The 22,393-nt window shown below is 37.4% G+C and overlaps 1 long non-coding RNA gene across 1 annotated transcript in view; it reads right to left on the bottom strand.

The window, feature by feature from the left end:
- LOC112651712 (uncharacterized) overlaps positions 1–22,393 on the bottom strand; it is a 30,117-nt gene that overhangs the window by 4,440 nt on the left and 3,284 nt on the right. The window contains exons 2-5 of the long non-coding RNA XR_003130970.3: positions 16,261–16,384; positions 15,521–15,647; positions 14,979–15,109; positions 8,391–8,551 (exon numbers count right to left, since the gene is read on the bottom strand). This is a non-coding gene — a long non-coding RNA (uncharacterized LOC112651712). The remainder of the gene's footprint in view (positions 1–8,390; positions 8,552–14,978; positions 15,110–15,520; positions 15,648–16,260; positions 16,385–22,393) is intronic.

Here is a 22,393-nt window from a genome sequence, read left to right as displayed (position 1 = left end):
GAATGATCTTCTATAGGAATGCTGTAGAGGACTTTTGGAGTCCACTCGGCACTACCCTACTTCTAGGGAATGGATTTAAGAAGTCTTTGGAATGAGGGCAGTCATCTTCTCATGAGACCTCTTGACCTCCTTTCCTCAGCCCCCGTGATGGGTCTGGTGGTGGAGGGCTGACAGCAGTGGACCAGTCCTTGGCTCAGGACCTCCTTGGCTGATCTTGCATCAGCGATGGGCCAAGGGCTTAGTGCGTGGTGACACACACAGACTCAGAGGGAGTGTTCTTTACTTGCAGAGAAAGCCGGATGAAACGGTGTTGCTGCCCAAGGATGTTCCTCTACTTGGTAGAGAAAATCATTAATGATATCTAGAAGAGAATATACAGTTCGAGGCAAACACAGTGTAGCAGCAACAGGAGTCACTGAGAGAGAATTGTGACAGGTTTTAATGCCTCCCTTCTAGACTAGGAAGTCTCCAAAACTGCCCTGGTTTTCCCTTCCTAAAACTCTGATTTCTTACACTCTGTGTCACTGCCACCCTCAGCCACTCACCGCCCCCCCCCCCCACTTCATTAGCTTTCTGAACTACTTCGAATTGGGTTTTTGGCAGGGGCACCCAGGTAGACTAATGAGGTCCTCATCCACTCTTCTCTATCAGAAATGCCCAAAGCTCCCCAGCCTTCATGGTTAGAGGGGCTTTGCTTAAAGCCCGCATGTCTTAATACCTCTCAGTCCAAAAGTTCCATGTCAAAAGAATATTTTGACTTAGAAAAAAATATTGCCATTCTTAGGAGACCCCTCACAACAAAGAATGACAGCTGTTGTAAGTACAACCCTGAGTTCTTAAGCTACTAAGCCAGTTTACACAAGAAGCAAATAAAAGTATGATTGTAACACCAAATCATCCAGCAGAAAGGGACATGGAGTCTACTGCTCTTGGTGAGCTTCTCCCACTTTTGTCCACCTATTTGAAGGTCACACAGACCTAATTTAGAAGGTTATGTCTGTGGTCTTTATTTCCACCACACTATAATACAGTAATAACATGATCAGATGCGCATTTTAATATTTTACTGGTTTACTTCTTGAATAATTTCTGTGCTGTAATTCTTCAAAATGAGCATAAAGTGAATTTATCCAGCACATGGGTAGAATAACTAACTAGAAGCCATGCTTATTAAAGGGTACAAACTTCTGATTATAAGGTATATGAGTTCTGGGGATGTGATTAGCATAGTAACCACTATTATAAATACTGTATTGTATATTTGAAAGTTGCTAAAATAGTAAATTTTTAAAATTTTTTTAAATATTTTATTTATTTATCCATAGAGACAGAGAGAGAGAAAGAGAGAGAGAGAGGCAGAGACACAGGCAGAGGGAGAAACAGGCTCCATGCAGGGAGCCCGACCTGGGACTCGATCCTGGATCTCCAGGATCAGGCCCTGAGCCGAAGGTAGCACTAAACCACTGAGCCACCTGGGCTGCCCAAGAGAGTAAATTTTAAAGGTCCTCACCCACCCCCTCACACACAAAAATTATAAATATGTGAGATATATTAACCCTACTGTGGTAATCCTTTTGCAATATATACATATATCAAATCATGATGTTGTATACCTTAAACTTACATTATGTTATATGTTGATTATATCTTAGTAATGCAGGAAAAAATTTAAATTTAAAAATGTAGCTTGAAAAAAAAATCCAGTTTGGGTGGGGGGCAAAAGAAATCATGCTTGTTTCCGAAAAACAACAACAAAACCAACCAAGCCTCACCGACCAATACAGAAATAAATATTCCGAATATATGTTAGGATAACAAGTCAAAGGCAAAGTGCATCTGTTCCTTAGGCCAAAGACCAAGTGCTTGAACAAGTGCCCTGTAAATAAACTTGGATTCCCTTCATTTAGGAAGAAATAGGTGGTCTTTGTCAACATTAGGAATCAGGTTGGAAAGGCCTTTGCAAGCAAAGTGCTGAGTTACCCAACTGAACTGATGGAGCCTGTCTGTCTCCAGCCCTGGGCAGATAACACACCAGAGCACTGGCCTCAGCTTCTCAAGGGCAAACCCCAGAGACCACATTCCTGTAATCTGGCCTAAGCGTTCCCATAGCACTGAAGGAAGTGAGACTGTCTCTGACTTGCCAAACCCCATCTGAAAAAGCACACCCCACTGGCGGCAGCCTCTTCTCCTAAGAATTCTGGGAGAAGATCCAGACAGAAGCACTTTATGTGGGGCAAACGAAGCATCCCTTTAGCATCCTGTTTCCTCTCCTGGCAGGCGGACATTTTTTTTTTTTTTTTTTGGTCTGTTACAGAAACTAGAACTGGATCATGTGCCTGGGATACTTTAAAGATGGAAATCAGTGACTAAGGGAAAAACTGCAAAGGAGGTTATATAAGAGGGGCAGGAAGAGAGGAAGGAGGACAGAGTGACTTTAACTTAGATCAGCAATGCAAATCCCATGGGGAGAGCAAATACTGACAAGGGGACTCTAGTAGGAGGATGTGCTGGGGCCAGGTTGCTCAAGAAACGTCAATTAGCCCTAGGAAAGCAGGCTTTGGGAACTGTGGGGACCACCTGCCAAGGTTAGGGTGAAAGTCTCCTGTTTTTACCTGAGGATGAAATGATTTCCTTTTTGGTAGCAAGAATACTGACGCCGTGATTGAAATAAAACCCATTCTTGCTGGTTGGTTTCTGTTAAAGCCCTTTCTCCTCAGTCTTTGACAACTCTGGAATCTCTCATAGACCTCCCAAATCTGACCAGCATATATCCAGTAACAAGGCTTTTATTTGTTAAAAATAGCTTTGTTATTGTTTTTCTAATTTTACATGCTCTTTGGAAGAAAAAATTATGGAAATATAGAAAAGAACAATGTTAAAAGTAAAAAAAACAACCTAGATACAATCTAGATAAACAACAACCAAACAAAAAACAAACAAACAAAAAACAAACAAAAAAACAAACAACCTAGATAAACATTTTGGCAAATAATCTTTTCATTCTGCCCTTGTTTCCTCCTTTACTGTATCCTTTCAAACATTTATTGAAAACTGTGATCAGCACTGCAGTTTCAAAGGTGTGTGCAAGAGCAAACAGTGTTTCTGTCTTCATGCTTTAGGATCTAGGTGTCCTTTAAGATCTTAACCTCTCTGTGTATAAACACATACATGCATAGAGAGATGTATATAGATATTGATAACTTAAAACAATATGCTAGATCATATATATTTTACACAAATGAAACTGCTTTAAAATCAGCTTGTAATCTATTTACTTCTCCATTCAATAATAACCCATCAATACCTCATCAATATATATCACCATGTTAATGTCTCCAAAATGAGATTGCTCAGTGAGTGAACATTTTATATTTTGGCACAAGGTGTCACATTGCTCTCCACAAAGTCTGCATCAATTACAGTATGCAAATAACTATGCATTGGGAGCCTAGTGCCCTGCATCTGGCTTACCATTGCTTATTGCTTACCATTGTCAACCATATTTATACTGACTTTCTTTTTACATTCATGTTTTGCTTTCTTCCTCTGGAATCAAATTTATCTGTCTTTTCTTTCATGGTTTCTTTTTTATGATATTTAGAAAGGCTTCCCCTATCATAAAATTATTTTAAAATATACTTTCTTCCAACACTTCCCTAGTTTCTCTTTTTTATATTTAAATCTATGATCTATCTGAAATCTCATGTAGTGTAACAATTTACATAATGATACAGATTTATCCTTTCCTCAATATACATAAGTATTGTTATTTCAGAGGACTGTGTTTTATGCATAGCTTGCAAACTTCATGGTGTAATTTTGTATTTCTTCCGCATGCACACTAATGCTAGAAATTCCACAATTAGAGACTGGTATTTCATCTTCTATTAAAATATAAATATCCTAATAAAGAGGAAATATCTCAAGGTTTGATAATCTTTCCTTTGACTTAGTGCAAACTGAAGCTTTTCTAGGACCAATGCAGGAAATGAGGGATGGGCTTAGGTTTGGATTTTTTTTTTTTGGAAGTATAATTGACAAATAAAATTGTAAGATATTTAAAGTGTACATTGTGATGACTTGGTATAGTATACATTGTGAAAGGATTCCCCTCATTTCGTTAGTTAATGTATTTAATCACCTCACATATTTATCTTTTCTGTGGGTGAGAACATTTAAATTCCACTCTCAGCAAATTTCAATTATACAACAATGTTATCAGCTATAGTCACCATGTTTTACCTTAGATCCTTAGATTTTCTTCATCTTACAGTGTAAGTTTGTACCCATTTACTAACTTTTTCTTATTTCCTCCACTCCCACCCCCTAGCAACCAGTTTTCCACTCTCTGTTTTTATGAGTTTGAATTTTTTTCCCCACATATAAGGGATCTCTGCAATATTTGTCTTCCTCTGGCTTATTTCACTTAGCATAATGCCCTCAGGATCCATCCATGTTGTTAAAAATGGTAGGATTTCCTTTTTTTTAGGGCTGAGTAATTATATATATATATATATATATATATATATATATATATATATATCGTCTTCTTTATCCACTTATCTGCTGACAGACACTCAAGTTCTTTCTATACCTTGACTATTGTGAATAATGCTGCAATGAACATGGGAATGCAGATATTTCTTCAATATCCTGTTTTCCTTTGGATATATACCGAGGAATGGGATTGCTGGATCATATGGTAGTTCTATTTTTAATTTGCAAAATTTTTGAGGATTTTGGAGTGAGAAGGTGGAAGTTATAGCATTTCTGGAGAAAAGGAGACACTGAACAGAACTTGGCATTGCTGGAGTTTTGGAGCTAGTGGCAGAAAATGATGAACTATAAGGTCAAATGGGAGTGCAGGAACCAGATGCTGGTGCATTTTATATGCTATTTTAATAAACTTAGACTTTTCTTAGAGTTGAGGAGGTACACAAATGGTCAAACATGGCAGATTTGGGTTTGGAGTAGATCATTCTGATGGCTTTGTGGATAATTTATTTGAGGACTAAGAGAAAGTGAAACCACAGAGGAGGCCGTGGAGTTAGACAAATTGAAAAATAACAATGAAGCTCTGAATAAAGATTTTGGCATTAACTATGGTAGTGAGCTAAGGGATTTGAGCAATATTTATGTGTTAAAATTAACATGTGAGGGGAAAGGATGAGGAGGGACAAGATGATGCCCAGATTGCTAGCCTGTGACTGGGTAGAAGGCAGTACCAACCCAATGAAAGACAGCATGCAAAAATGACTAGTGATTAGTCCCCAAGAAAATTCAGATTAAATTTACACATCCATCAAAATGACTATATGAAAAAAAAAAAACAATAATACCAAGTGTGGTTGAGGATGGAGAAATTGGAACTTTCATATGCTGCTGTTAGTAGTATAAATAGTTACAACCCTTTGGAAAAGCGTTTGGGAATATCCACGAAAGTCACACTTATGTATAACCTTAAACCTGTTATCCCACTTTTGGATATATACCTAACAAAATACATTCCTGTGTTTGCAAAAAAAAAAAAAAATTACCACGATGTAAAGTTTTACTACTTATGGATAAGAATCAGAAGTAGAATGGAAAAAATAAATTGTAGCTTATTAATATAACAGAATATCACATAATTATGAAAATGAATGTGCTACATAAAACAACATGGATGAATCTCATAAATATGATACAGACAAAATTCATTGCACTTCACTTCATATTTTTTACAGATACTGTATTTTTTACTACTTGAGGTTAGAGCAAGTCTATCAGCACCATTTATTCAACAGCACTTGCGGGGACTTCTTATCTCTGTGTCACATTTTAATTCTTGCAATATTTCATTTTTTTCATTATTATTGTATTTTTTATGGTAATTGGTGATTAGTGATTACTGCTCCTTGAAACCTCAGATGACGATTAGCATTTTTAGCGATAAAATATGTTTTAATTAAGATCTGTACATTGTTCTTTTACAATAGTCCTACTGCATAGTTAATAGACTATGATATAATGTAAACATAACTTTTTTAAAAGACTTTTTAAATTTATTTATTTGAGACAGAGAGAGAGAGAGAGCATGAGCAGGGGCGGGGCAGAAGACAGCGGAGAAGTAGGCTAGTAGGCTCCCCATTGAGCAGGGAGCCCAGTGCCGGGCTGGATCCCAGGACTGAGCTGAAGGAAGACACTTAACTCACTGAGCCATCCAGACACCCCTAAATATAACTTTCATATGTACTGGAAAACCAAAAAATTAATTTGACACTCTTTATTGTGATACTCGCTCTATTACAGTAGTCTGGAACCAAACCTGCAATATCTCTGAGGTATGCCTGTATTGAACTAAAGAGGCATACACAAAGGGAATATACCATATGATGCTATTTATATAACATTCAAAGACAAGCCAAACAAATCTATGGTATTAGAAGTCAGAATAGTGGCTTCACTCTTCACTTCTTACTTTTAGAGTGAAGAAGATAGCAATCAGGAGACATTGGAAAGGCTACTGTATGCCAGTATGGCTTATATATTTTTATGTGAGTAGATAAATGAATCAAGAAATTCATCAAGATCTATGATTTGTGTTTTTATATGTATATTATAATTTCAATAAATTTTTAAAATAAATTCCTTACAGAGCTAGTATAGTGTATATATATGAATGATCAGTTCTGTTTGGGATATGTTGAATACTGAAGTAGGTAATCAAACACATAATGAATAGTGATCTGTGTAAGATCTGGGTGGTGGTCTGGGTATGTGTATCTGAATCTCCAGGCAGAAAAAATGGACAGGAGTAAGGAAGATGCCTTAAAAACTCTGTGGAAAGAGACTGTGAATGAGGATGATAGTAGGCCTTTGATATAACGAAGGAGAATATCAGCACTTAGTGTGCAGGCAGAAGAAAATAGTAAAGAAACAGGGAACGTGTAGAACCATGAACAGGAACTGTTACAAAAGATAAGGTAGTAAAACTCAATAAGAGAGTAATCAATAACATCCTATGAGGCTATGAGACTCAGTAAGATAGGACTGAAAATGTCCATTGGAGTTAGTATCAGCAAGTCATGGCATACCTCAGCTAGACTGATTTCTGTGGAACAGTGAGGACAGCAGTGGTGGAGACCAGCTGAATTGTAGCGTGGCTCCTATATTACCTGTGTGATTATTTAAAATGCAGGTTTCTGAGAGCCACCCTCAGAGATTTTGTTTATGGATCTTGCTTGGGGCTCTGATGATTCTGAGGCAGATAGTCTCTGGACCACACATTGAGAAACTCTGGGTTAGAAAGTTACATGTGTCTTCTGTGAAGCCTAAACTTTCCATCAGAATGGGACAGAGCAAAAAAAGAATGAGACAGAGCAACTGATCTCTGAATTTTTGCTTATTCATTTTGTTAAAATCAGGATATAAAAATGCCTACTAGGATTAAATGTGTGAGAATAAAATAAGTTATTGTTCATATACATGTATAAAATCATTGTTGTTTAACTTAAATTAATACAATGTTATATGTCAGTTATATCTCAGTTACACTGGAAAAAGTAAGTTAATGTATCTAAGTGTCCATTATGTGCTTTCCCCTCCATCTCCTGCCATATGTATAAGTCCATGACATTCTTTTTCCTGAAGGCAAATGTAAAAATCATACAGTGCCAGAAAACAGTGTCTAATGGGAATCTGGCCTGAAGACAGTTCTTGATTTTGAACAATTGACAATTGTTAATGCCAGTAACTTTTGAAATGACATTTACTGTATCCTATAAAAGTATCTGATGAAGGGTCTCTGGGATAGCCCAAAATCAAAGGCTTTCATAAGGAAAAGCCTGACTAGAATTAAGAAAAATAATCAAATCATGCATTGAAAAGCTAGATGGATTACTGATAGCATCCTGCAGGGTCTCTAGGGCCCCCAGTTCTTGCTTAATAACTTCTGGAGGACTGAAGGAAGCTGTAGGCACTGGGAAAGGTAATAGTATGCCTTAAGGTATATATGCCCATTAAATGGCAATTAATTGAGCTTCCTTACTAGCAAATATAGAAAACAAAACAAACTATAATAGATCAAACACTGGTGCATAGTACATTCCATTAGAAAGCCATAACAAATAATCTTAGCTACCAAAGCTTTCTATGTGCCAGGAATGGTACTAGGCACTTCTACCTAAATTTCACAGATGAGGAAATAGAGGCCAGTGGAGGGCAAGAGAATTTCTCAAGATCATACTCAACTCTGTTTGATCTATTGCCTTTTCAAGGGCTTCGATAAAGCTTTTAAGATTTGTGCTATTTGCACACAAAAAAAGATATGGTATAGATTACATTATGAAGTTATTGTATTAATACAACTCTTGCTTTACTGAGCCAAGCATATAGTATGGAAGAATTACCTCTTTGGCATAGATGGTCTAGATGTTCACCAGACCCTCTTCCTTCTGAGAATGCAGTTAGACTGCTTTTCCAAAATCATTGCAGTAAGGCATGGTCTTCTCACTAATTTCTGGCCAACAGAAGATGGGCAGATGTGATGTTTAACATCTCTAGGCCTAGCCTAAGAGCAAGAAGATGGAATGAAATTAGGTTTCTCAGTCACTGCTCAGAGGAGAGTCATCCTACTAGTTAGGAATACATAATTTTTTTGTTCCTGCTAGCTTAGGCATATTGAGTAAAAACAAAAACACCTGTTTTGTTAAACCACTGAGTTTTGAGAGTTTATCTGTTATGGCAGTTAGAATGACCTTGAAAGCCTTTTTCATTGGTGTCACACAAATAAGCAGTCTTGTGATTGATATCAACAACCACTAATTAAGGGGCAACTGGATTAAGTTGGAAAACACTGCCAACACTTCCAAACACAGGAATCAAATTTACTGTAGATTGTTTATGAAAGAAAACTCTTCAAAAGTGAAATTGAAATTCAATAATTATATAGTATAAAATTAGGAGCAAACAAATTCACATTGGGATATATGGTGAGAAATTGACTAATCATTTTATTATTGCAAAAACATCTCATGGTCCAAATAAAACACAAACTGAATATGAGTAATCAATAGTATTGCTAGTTTAGATGTAATTATTGGTGAATAGACATATACACAAATACTTAAAGTACGGGAAGAAAAAAAAGCACACTGGTAAGAAATTGGCAGATGTTCAGTGAGGACGGCTTTGTTAAATTTGAAAGCCCAGAGCTCTCACCTACATCAAAAAATTAGTAAGGAGTGTCATGAAAAATGCAACCTGATTTTAGATGGGAAGCATTAGGTTCTCAGTATTATTAGCCATCGTTGGCCTTTGACTGCATGTTAGGAATTAATTATGGATAGGATGAAAAAAAAAATTATGGATAGGATGACTATGTGTCCCAGTTTGCCCAGGACAGTCCCAGTTTATGACTGTTGTTTAGGCCTAATAATAAATAGTGCCCTCTTTCTTCAGAATGTCCCAGTTTGAATGATAAATTATAGGATCATCTTTGTTTGGGGCCAAACTTCAGGAGTTCAGTGCAGACTTCCCTCCCCGTCCAACAAGTGATTGTCATGTAGCGCTATCAATACTACTAATACTACTGTGAAAGTTAGGTTGATGAAGCAGAAAACATTTTCCTTTCTTTTAACTTCAGCAGGATGACTATTCGATGACAATTTTGAATAAGTTTGACGCACTATCACCCTCCCCAGCCCTCCACGTACAATAGAAGCTTTCTCTTAAATGCGAGTGACAGTCTTTTGTGACATAGTCTATTGTTACAAACTCGGAATGAACTTTAAAATAGCAGCTTCTTCTATTATATGATTACCAGAATTAAAGGCCATAGAACAATTACCTTAAAATAAAAATCATCATTTTAGGCAAATGTCTCCAAAATTTTGCCTAGATTATTCTAAGCAACCTCATACCATAGACATTGAGTTATATTAGCAGACATTTTGCAAACAGTATATATTAGAAGGCACATCAGGATGTAATTCTGAGTTATAATTGATCTCTTATGATGTCTTATTAAGATGGTATGGGAAGAGGTGGTTCTAGAGAGAAGCATTGCAACCCCTCTGAAATATTTCACAAGCTAAGGTTATTGTAGCCATTGGTATTGTTTGAATTCTCAATTTGGGCTTCCCACAGTTCTGGAGAGCTCAAAGTAACAGAGTAAATATTATGTACCTCTTTGGAGATTCAGTTTCACTTTGGTGTTTATAATTTTAACTTTTAAAAATATGAATAAACATGAATGCATTCAAAACAAACATAAATTTCTAATATAAAAAAATGAGTTCCCAAAGAATTTCTCCTAGTTCTAGTAGAGTATATTGTGATAGTCCCATGTCCTCTGATAATGGAAAATTGGAGAAGAGGCACTGCTCTGACATCCTTGGGGCCTCCATCATCTGATCATCTGTTTGCTATCCTGGTCTCAAACTCAAAAGGTGGGAGTGTTAAGAGCACAGGCTTTGGTATGGAACAGACCTGGTTATTGTCCTGTCTATGGCATTTACTAGCTCTGAAACCTTGCATAAGTGTGAAGCAGGGATAATAATAGTTAATTCATAGGAGTATTTTGACTATTAAAAAAATATGTGAAAAAAAATATGTGAAGTGCTTAGCAAAACACCTGGCACATAATAAGCACTCCACAATTGTTCATTATTATTATTTCTTGAGAGATCTCTTAGTCCCATTCATTGAAACTCCCTATGATAACCTAATCTATATAATTTTGGCCCAGAAAAGCGGATGTGGAGAAACTGAGAGTCATTCTGCAAAAAAGCAACAAAGGTATTTTTAAAAGCTAGAAAGCTATAAAGTAAGATGAAAGGAACCAGAGTGTTTTTAACTTGGATGAGAGAAAGCTGAAAAGTGACAATAGCATTCAAGTGTAAGAATTATTATGAGAAGGAGGCTGACAGGTTGTTTTCCATTCCTACAGGGGTTAGCACACGTAGAGATTACAGCAAAATAACTTGATTTGACACAAATAAGAATGTCTTGTCAGGGAGGTGACAACACTTGAACAGCATGCTAGAAAGGGTATGGCTAAATCAACCTGTATGCACCTAAAAATATCCTGGCTAATTTAGGTGAAGATCTAGTTGTTGCTGCCCTGGCTGACCTTTTATATCTGCAGAGATCAGTTTTCAATCAGTTCAGGGACACAGACTTTGGCAGATGTTCATACCAGACTCTAGCACTTAGAGCAGAGATATATACCCAGCTTTGGGAGATATGTTTATACAAATTAATGTGACACATAATTGGAAGAATTAGTTTTAGATTTATAATGATAATAATAATGTAGTAACAATAGTTAACATTTATTAAGTACTTACTATGTAAAAGATTCTATTGTAAGTGTATGTAATATCTTCTGCTGTTCAATAATGGGTTTTCGCACTTAACTGTTTAACTGTTCTAATCCGGACGTACCTTGAAACTTTTATTTTAAATCCATCCAGGACAGAACGCATGGTAAACATCTCAACCAGTCAAATTCTATCCATCCTTCCATGCCCAGCTCAACTTGCTCTTCTCTGTGAAAGCTGCCTGAATTTCAATTGTCATTCTTTTTCTCTAAACTCACTCCTTTAATTTTCAATATGAGGATTTATATGAAACTTAAATCATTACTTTGAGGTATCTGTGCTGTTATTTTGTCTGGCTATCAAATCCTTGTGCTTTCATTTAACTCTTTATGCACATTTGTAGTATCTTCCAAGCCTAACTGTAAAATCTTCAGGGAAACCGGGTATAATCATCATGTGATTGTTTAGCTATTCATTTGTCTTACTTTGGTAACAGCAACTTGTTTTGGGGAGTGGAAATTCTCTTTCTTCTATTGCATGCAGTCTTGATGGGACAGTCCATTGAAACTCTCTGCCTTTTCTTTCCCAAAGGTAAGTAAGTAACTCAGATCTACTTGGAATTTCTTTCCCAGGGCATTGAAATTTGATGAAAGTATCACACACGTAGCGAAAAGAGTTGATTTGTTCTAGTGACTGTCACCTGGGAAGTTGTCCACTTTTTGCTACCTTGGCTTCCTGAGTCTAGCAGATCCTATTCTGACCAAGCTTGCTATTCCAGCTTTTCTTTAAACTACCTGATAGCCTTGCAATAAGTTAGCCAGTTTTTCTTTTGCTGGCAACTAATACATGCTAACTGTTACAGGGACAAATCCTCTACATACCAGACCACAACACAAAGGACAGTGCCTGTCACAGAGTAAGTGTTCCTGAGTGACATTGTAAAGGGCTTATGGAAAAACAAGCACTGACAAAGAGAATTAAAATCTATGAAAGCATTTTGTAACTAGATAAGAGGTATAAAAATTCCACCGAAGAGCCTCAGGAATGCTAGTAATAAAATTATTAGAGAATTTACATAACCCCCAAATCCATCTTAGCTACCTTTGCTTTGCTTATTAAGGCAATTGAGAAGAGGGGCAAATGGCACACCACTGAGATGCTTCAAGCATGCCGATCGTACATTCTTCCCTCTAGAACTCCCAGCATTTTCCGGCCCAGAAGACCCTCCCTTAAATAGTACTAAAGAGGGTGTTGCCTGTGTTCTTCTCTAGGATTTTGATGGAATCTTGTCTCACATTTAGATCTTTCATCCATTTTGAGTTTATCTTTGTGTATGGTGAAAGAGAGTGGTCTAGTTTCATTCTTCTGCATGTGGATGTCCAATTTTCCCAGCACCATTTATTGAAGAGACTGTCTTTCTTCCAATGGATAGTCTTTCCTCCTTTATCGAATATTAGTTGCCCATAAAGTTCAGGGTCCACTTCTGGATTCTCTATTCTGTTCCACTGATCTATGTGTCTGTTTTTGTGCCAGTACCACACTGTCTTGATGACCACAGCTTTGTAGTACAACCTGAAATCTGGCATTGTGATGCCCCCAGATATGGTTTTCTTTTTTAAAATTCCCCTGGCTATTCGGGGTCTTTTCTGATTCCACACAAATCTTAAAATAATTTGTTCTAACTCTCTGAAGAAAGTCCATGGTATTTTGATAGGGATTGCATTAAACGTGTATATTGCCCTGGGTAACATTGACATTTTCACAATATTAATTCTGCCAATCCATGAGCATGGAATATTTTTCCATCTCTTTGTGTCTTCCTCAATTTCTTTCAGAAGTGTTCTATAGTTTTGAGGGTATAGATCCTTTACATCTTTGGTGAGGTTTATTCCTAGGTATCTTATGCTTTTGGGTGCAATTGTAAATGGGATTGACTCCTTAATTTCTCTTTCTTCAGTCTCATTGTTAGTGTATAGAAATGCCACTGACTTCTGGGCATTGCTTTTTGAACTCGGCCATAGTAACTTCTTGCAAGATACATCCACAAAGGCAAAAGAAACAAAAGCAAAAATGAACTATTGGGACTTCATCAAGATAAGAAGCTTTTGCACAGCAAAGGATACAGTCAACAAAACTCAAAGACAACCTACAGAATGGGAGAAGATATTTGCAAATGACATATCAGATAAAGGGCTAGTTTCCAAGATCTATAAAGAACTTATTAAACTCAACACCAAAGAAGCAAACAATCCAATCATGAAATGGGCAAAAGACATGAACAGAAATCTCACAGAGGAAGACATAGACATGGCCAACATGCATATGAGAAAATGCTCTGCATCACTTGCCATCAGGGAAATACAAATCAAAACTACAGTGAGATACCACCTCACACCAGTGAGAATGGGGAAAATTAACAAGGCAGGAAACAACAAATGTTGGAGAGGATGCGGAGAAAAGGGAACCCTCTTACACTGTTGGTGGGAATGTGAACTGGTGCAGCCACTCTGGAAAACTGTGTGGAGGTTCCTCAAACAGTTAAAAATAGACCTGCCCTACGACCCAGCAATTGCACTGTTGGGGATTTACCCCAAAGATACAAATGCAATGAAACGCCGGGACACCTGCACCCCGATGTTTATAGCAGCAATGGCCACGATAGCCAAACTGTGGAAGGAGCCTCGGTGTCCAACGAAAGATGAATGGATAAAGAAGATGTGGTTTATGTATACAATGGAATATTACTCAGCTATTAGAAATGACAAATACCCACCATTTGCTTCAACGTGGATGGAACTGGAGGGTATTATGCTGAGTGAAGTAAGTCAGTCGGAGAAGGACAAACATTATATGTTCTCATTCATTTGGGGAATATAAATAATAGTGAAAGGGAAAATAAGGGAAGGGAGAAGAAATGTGTGGGAAATATCAGAAAGGGAGACAGAACGTAAAGACTGCTAACTCTGGGAAACGAACTAGGGGTGGTAGAAGGGGAGGAGGGCGGGGGGTGGGAGTGAATGGGTGACGGGCACTGGGTGTTATTCTGTATGTTAGTAAATTGAACACCAATAAAAAAAAAAAAAATAAATAGTACTAAAGAAGTTGATCTGAACCAGGATGAAAGACACTCATTGGGTCCACCAGGAATTCATCCTATATTTTACATTTTCAAATGGACTTAGTAGAGTGCAGATGTGTACTACCCAGAACTGAAAAAAAATGAGGACAGAGCTCAGAGAAGTCAGGCAGGGGTCAAGCAAGCAACCAAAATAGAAAGCAGTACCCACAGCAGTTGTACTGCTGCACACAGTACAGGGAGTTGGATTAGATGACCTCTAATGCCTCCTCCAATTTGTGCATTCTTTGTTTCTACTTCTGTCAGTTGTTCATAGGTATAACCATCAGAATCAGTCCCACTAAGAGGTAAGTGTAGAAAAGATGTTGAAAATGATGTTTCAGCAGTTTGCTTAAAAAACAGAAATCTAATTATTTACAGATAGAATTTTTCATTCAGTAAACATTTGTTAATGACATGTACAAATAACTGTGCTAGGTGCTAGGAGGAAGGGCAAGCAGAGATGCAAAAACCCCCACCCAGTTATAGCTGCTGCTTTTCAGTAGCTTATAATTGACTGAACATGATGTTGTGCCACTATCTGCACCAAAACTACTCACTGCAAATAGTAGCCATTCACAAATGATCTGTGACAAAGAACTCTTCTTGCTTGCAAGGAGCTTTCAGTTCTTTATTCATTCACAGATGAATTCAGCAGTTTTGTCAGATTAATCTCCATGTACCAGAACACCTGGGAAAGAATGACAAGTTCTCACCTTAAAGGAGCTCAAAGGGAAATGGGATGACCTACGTCTCCTACTTAGTTTTATTATGTCAGTTTTTAATCTTCTCCAAGTCTTTTTTCTCCTGTAGTCATAATGCCATTTTGAAAAATCAAATCTGATCAGGTCACATTTCCTCTGCTTCAAAGTCTTTAATCATTTCTCTCGGTATATAATTCCAAATCCTTGTTAATGCAAACAAGTTCCTGCATTATCTGGCCTTGACCCATTTTCATTTGAAGGGTGTTTAAATGTCAGGATGGCAGCCCCTCATAATCTAATTCTGCCTGGACAGATTGCAGTTGATGTAATAAGCAGGCTGAAGTGCTATCAACAAACTTATCACAAATACCCTGTAAGTATTCAGTAATCATCTTTACCCATAGAATCCAGGAGGATGTGGTGAAAATCCAGAATTGAAGCCCATGGAGAAGTGGATCAAAGGCAGTGCAGAAATCTAGGACAAATGATTCACTTTTTATTGTTCCAAGATGAGCACTCTGGCCTCTGTGAAATAAGTATGTGGATAGAGAAACTTAAGAAATGAGAAAACATGATATTCTGAAAGGATATGGTGACGGATTTTTATCATGTTGCAAGACCTTTGAATTACTCTCTGGACAATTACTTGAGATGCTCTTAGATCCTCTCAGGCTGCCATTGAAGACTGTGGGCAGAATTTGACTCTTTATCTGAGAGATGTTGTATCTATAAATGTACTACTTCAAAGGGTCTGTGACTTCTGCTGCATCTGCACAACATTCGTCAAATTCTCTGAGGAACTTATAGTTCAACAAAGGTTAAGAACCATAATAAATAGACCAAAGCTATGGATGTAATCTCAGTATTGAATTCTAGTTCTCTTTGTTAATAAGAAAGACAAACCAGATTCCTGGGTTAGTATATGAGACAAGTGTCACAGAAATGCTAGCTTAATTAATGGAAAATTTTGAGTGCCTAAACCAGTTTCCTTAGCCGTAACTGGGAATATCAATATTTATTTCATAGTGCAATTAAAAGGATTAAATGAAATAATGTATGTAAAGCCCTTAGCACAGTGCTTGAAACTTGATAGGCACTCAAATTTTGTTTATACAGTTATTATTTCTCTGATACTCACATTGTGTTAGTGCTCATGATACCATGAAATTCATGTTATGTCCTTTCTATGTTCTCTTGTTCTTCATGAATACACTCTTCTATGTATGTCCTCAGAGCCTTTGTAAAGATATAGACCATTTGAGCTGAAAAGAATTTGGGGGAAACTCCTTAATCTAAAGAAAAATATGCTGAGGCTTGAAGACTTATCCAAGTTCCCATGGCTAATTAATGGTAAAACTAGGTCTTGACCCAAGTGTCCTGTCTCCTAGTATAGTAGCTTTACTGCTGCATTATTATTATTATCCCAAATAATATCCTATTGGGGAGGTATCCTAAATCAATATATTTACTAAGCACCTACTTAAGTGGACCTAGAGCTGTGCTAAAAACTTTAGAAAATATAAAATAAGTATGAGAAACATTCTATACAATTAAATCATTATAAATTATAACACAAATGAATCAAATTGCTCCTCTCATTGCAGACTTCTTTCTCCTTAATTTTACATTAACTTTGAATATTCCTTCTTATGTTTCTGTCTTCAACTGTGAGAATGAGGGAATGCAAATGTATATATAAATTCTTGCTAAGCAGTTTGTGGCTGATTATTGCTCTGCAAAAATCTCCATTATTAAGGTCAGGCACACATTCACACATCATCCAATTAGATCCTCTAATGGTTCTATTTTATAGAAGAAATAAAAAAGGCATGGAAATAAAGTAACTTGCCCAAGTCCCTCTCAGACCCCAAAGCCCATGTTTCTGCCACAAAGACCACTGAGCTTTTTAACTTCTGTTAAAAATAAATATATAAGGCATAGAAGCAAAATAAATAAAAAGGACAATACACAAGTATGATGCACACAAATTGTTTAATTAGTAGGAATTTATTCCCAAACATTTGTAAGGTGCCAATTATTTCTCTGGCTACCTCATAAGAGGGTAATATTAGTGTCATAGCAATGGCACAAATGGCATTTTGTTCACTCTGCCTACATCTCCAACAAGGCAGCTCTTGTCTCTGGGTCTTGCCTGTGTTTGTGACCTAATCCTTCCAACTACCAAGGGTCCTAAGTTGTTTTTCATTTTGCAGTTTCACCTTTTGGGTGAGTAAGTGTGCTACTCAGGTCACTGTGTTCTTGACCCATTTAGGCTCTAGAAGTTATCTTAAGGCAGTAAAGTTTAGCTCACCCTGATTTGTAATATTAAACTGATTACTAAATCATATGGCCCTGTACTTTTACTGCCCTACAACAGCATGAGTGAAGGTCATTTCTCTTTTAATCTTAGGTCGGGCATAAGACCTGTAGTCTGGACCACAGGACATTTAAGTAGCAGATGTATCAGAATTGCCCTCCTTACTCAGCCTGGCCTATGACCTCTAGTCTCTCAGACTTAGAAGAATTCGTGCCGAGGAGTTTCTTCAGGTTTTCATGCAAATAGAGGTGGGTCAGTTCCAGAGACCTCCAGATGTGTAAAAAATGCACAGGTCACACTCTCCAATGTGGTGCAGAGGTGCTGTAAACAGCACGACCCCATTCCTACAAGCAAGAAATCCACTGTTCTCACCTGTGAAACCAGGCTCTCAGATCTCTCTTTTTCTTCCTTTATCTTAGTGTTTGAAATAATGATTCTGAATAGTGTGTGTGGCTGAGAAGTCATTCTCTTCCCACCTTCTTTTGAACTAACACTAATTAGCCTTTGCTATGTGTCAGATACTATAGAACATTCTTTACACATACCATTTAAACCTCAAAACAACATAATCATGTGTATATAAAAATGGGGGCTCAGAAAGGTTAAATAATTTCCCTCAAGTCACCAAGGTCTTAGGTAACGGAGCTGGAAATAGACATAGGTCTGACCACAAATCCCCTTCCCTGACTATTAAGCTACATTGCTGTTAGCTGCCTCAGTTTAATACTAATTTCTGAAATCCAAAATAGATAAAAGGACAACATAAGTAAAAGGAATACAAATGCATAATTAGCACAAGTGTGCATTATCATTTTTATGTCAAGCCCATTTCTGTGAATGCTCCATTATAAGAGCATTTTAGTTGATAAAAATCCAAAGATGCACATTTGCTGGTTGAAGCAAGAAAATGTCAATAATCCCACTTTATTTTATTAATTTAGATATGGCTCAGGCAAGTACAGCTGGTACTGCTATTCTTAGAGCTGAAAGGAATGAAGGGGGAGGAAATATTTCTGTTAACAGATAAATCCAATCAGATTCAGGAGATGATTCCACTACTCCAAATCTCTAGTCATCCCCCATCCTGCTCTGCCCATAACAAATCATCGACTGCAAACTGTGCTGGAGAGATGAATGTGAGAATGAAATTAATCAAAATAAGACGAGGGACTAGCAGTCTATCACAGGTGGCAGTTTGATTAATGAAAGCCAGAAAGCAGCTAGTACAATTTGGGAAGTCAATGAGACCCAGGCGAAGGCAAAAACAGCTGGAAAGCTCCAGTTCTCTCTCTAAAAAAATAAAAACAATCCTTTGTATTTTCTTAGTTCCTTTAACCTTAGCATGTCAAGGCATTTCACAAGCAATTTGTTTTATTCTCGTCTCTGTTATAGAGAAGCCAACACAGACATTAATGCAACTTTCCCTCTGGGCTAACAGAGGAAACAGGAACAGAGAAGAGAGAAAAGAATCTGGGTTTTTAACAACTGTTCTTATAATTGATGCCTCCATGAAAAAGCAACCAAATCTTTGAACAGTCATTTTGATTAATCTTGTAACAGATATCTTTGCGAACATCCACCTAATTCAGTGTTCTCTGAGACCTATTGTCTTTGTTCACAGAAGTGGATCATTGGCTGCCATGTTTATTCTGTGTGTTTTTCCCCAAGCCCATCATGACCATAGTTGATTGGATCACGGTTGGACAGCTGACCCCTGATTGGACAAAAGCCAATAAGATTCTCTTTCTAATGATTTGGAACTGGAATTCAGAGAACTACTCTTTGAAGCAGTTGTTTAGAGAACTAAGCAGGTATCCCCCTGGGTTCCTGACGGCTGTTCAGTTCCTCGTTTCAGTCCCTTGGGGGACCAAGCACATGGTGTGCCTTTAGATTGAGTGAAACACTCTTGAATCCTATTTTTAAATTTTCTTCTGCTTAAGTTAGCTCGAGTGAGTTTCTACTACTTGCAACTAAAAGTATCATAATAAATACTTTATTGATGGGTCTATTGGGTCCACATTTTCCTTGAAATATCTGCCTTGAAATCTCTTTTAGTTCTTCTACCTCTTCATCTATTTCTTAGCTGCCATTAATTGTGCCTCTTTTTCTGCCTGCCCCTTAATTTTAGGTATTCCCTAATGCTTAGTGCACAAGCCATCTCTTTGTCTATTTTTTTTTTTTAGAGAGTCTCACCTTCTCCATTGTTTCAGATAACACCTACAAGCACCTGAATCCTAAATTTATCTCTAGCTCATATCTCTTGACTGGTATTGCCAAGCCACTCTGGATAGCTTCACAAGCTACTTACGTTAAAAAAATATATATGAAATCACTCATTGTCTTCTCCCTCAAGAAAAATCTGCTTTTTCTCATTTCCTATTAGAAAATGATGTCACTCTATTGGTAGACCCAAGCTAGATGTCACAGAGTTATTTTCAAATGGTTCCTCTCTCTTACTCATTGTCATATTTCAGTCTTCATCATTTCTCAGTTAGACAATATATTATGCTGAGTTTCCCTAAGGCTTTTTCTTTCCACAATCCCACATAAACCACTTCTAACCATTGTCAATCCCTTCTCTTCACACTACCAGAATGTAGAACATTTTCACTTCTATTAATCTATATGTTTATCCTTATGCCAGGACCACAATTGCACTGATGGCTGTAGTTTTACAGTAAGTTTTGAAATTGGAAGATGTGGATCTTTTTAAAAATGTAGATTCCCGAGCCCCATCTCTTGCAGTTCTGATTCAATTAGAATGAGATAGACCATGAATCTGATGTCTCACAAGTTCCATAAAAGCGTCCATTGCAGGATCCCAAGGATGCCATAGAGCAAGAGTTAAGAGTGTTGGGCCTCTCTAGGACTCAATTCTGGCTTTGCCCTTACTTGCTGGGTAATACTGGGAAGAATATCTGCTTCTTCTGTAAAATAGGAATGATAATAACAGTACTTTTCACACGAATTAAATTCATATAGAATAGAGGAGTGCCAGGACTCCACAAATGTTAAGTAATTACTTTTACTAATAGTTACTCAGAGGATCAGACAATGGAGAAATGTAGAAAAAGAAAAGAAAACATGTGCCAATCTGATGGCATCAAAGATTTTTCAGTGACTTGGCAGCATCTAAAATGACATTTGTGGGTAGCCTGGGTGGCTCAGCAGTTTAGTGCCACCTTCAGCCCAGGGCCTGATCCTGGAGACCCCAGATCAAGTCCCATGTCAGGCTCCCTGCGTGGTGCCTGCTTCTCCCTCTGCCTGTGCCTTTGCCTCTCTCTCTCTTTCTCTCTCTCTCTCATGAATAAATAAATAAAATATTTTTTAAAATAATAATAATTAATTAATTAATTAATTAATTAAATGACCCAAAAGCCTCCACCCCAAGATTGCTAGAACTCATACAGCAATTTGGTAGTGTGGCAGGATACAAAATCAATGCGAAGGACAAACATGATATGTTCTCATTCATTTGGGGAATATAAATAATAGTGAAAGGGAATATAAGGGAAGGGAGAAGAAATGTGTGGGAAATATCAGAAAGGGAGACAGAACGTAAAGACTGCTAACTCTGGGAAACGAACTAGGGGTGGTAGAAGGGGAGGAGGGCGGGGGGTGGGAGTGAATGGGTGACGGGCACTGGGGGTTATTCTGTATGTTAGTAAATTGAACACCAATAAAAAATAAATTTAAAAAAATCAATGCCAAGAAATCAATGGCATTTCTATACACTAACAATGAGACTGAAGAAAGAGAAATTAAGGAGTCAATCTCATTTACAATTGCACCCAAAAGCATAAGATACCTAGGAATAAACCTAACCAAAGAGGTAAAGGATCTATACCCTAAAAACTATAGAACACTTCTGAAAGAAATTGAGGAAGACACAAAGAGATGGAAAAATATTCCATGCTCATGGATTGGCAGAATTAATATTGTGAAAATGTCAATGTTACCCAGGGCAATATACACGTTTAATGCAATCCCTATCAAAATACCATGGACTTTCTTCAGAGAGTTAGAACAAATTATTTTAAGATTTGTGTGGAATCAGAAAAGACCCCAAATAGCCAGGGGAATTTTAAAAAAGAAAACCATATCTGGGGGCATCACAATGCCAGATTTCAGGTTGTACTACAAAGCTGTGGTCATCAAGACAGTGTGGTACTGGCACAAAAACAGACACATAGATCAATGGAACAGAATAGAGAACCCAGAAGTGGACCCTGAACTTTATGGTCAACTAATATTCAATAAAGGAGGAAAGACTATCCATTGGAAGAAAGACAGTCTCTTCAATAAATGGTGCTGGGAAAATTGGACATCCACATGCAGAAGAATGAAACTAGACCACTCTCTTTCACCATACACAAAGATAAACTCAAAATGGATGAAAGATCTAAATGTAAGACAAGATTCCATCAAAATCCTAGAGGAGAACATAGGCAACACCCTTTTTAAACTCAGTAACTTCTTGCAAGATACATCCATGAAGGCAAAGAAACAAAAGCAAAAATGAACTATTGGGACTTCATCAAGATAAGAAGCTTCTGCACAGCAAAGGATACAGTCAACAAAACTAAAAGACAACCTGCAGAATGGGAGAAGATATTTGCAAATGACGTATCAGGTAAAGGGCTAGTGTCCAAGATCTATAAAGAACTTATTAAACTCAACACCAAAGAAACAAACAATCCAATCATGAAATGGGCAAAAGACATGAACAGAAATCTCACAGAGGAAGACATAGACATGGCCAACATGCACATGAGAAAATGCTCTGCATCACTTGCCATCAGGGAAATACAAATCAAAACCACAATGAGATACCACCTCACACCAGTGAGAATGGGGAAAATTAACAAGGCAGGAAACCACAAATGTTGGAGAGGATGGGGAGAAAAGGGAACCCTCTTACACTGTTGGTGGGAATGTGAACTGGTGCAGCCAC

The sequence above is a fragment of the Canis lupus genome, chromosome 4, assembly GCF_003254725.2.
Source record: "Canis lupus dingo isolate Sandy chromosome 4, ASM325472v2, whole genome shotgun sequence".
In the NCBI taxonomy this organism is placed as follows: Eukaryota; Metazoa; Chordata; class Mammalia; order Carnivora; family Canidae; genus Canis; species Canis lupus.
Note: the sequence above shows the minus strand (reverse complement) of the source record. Positions and strands in the feature narration are given on the sequence as shown.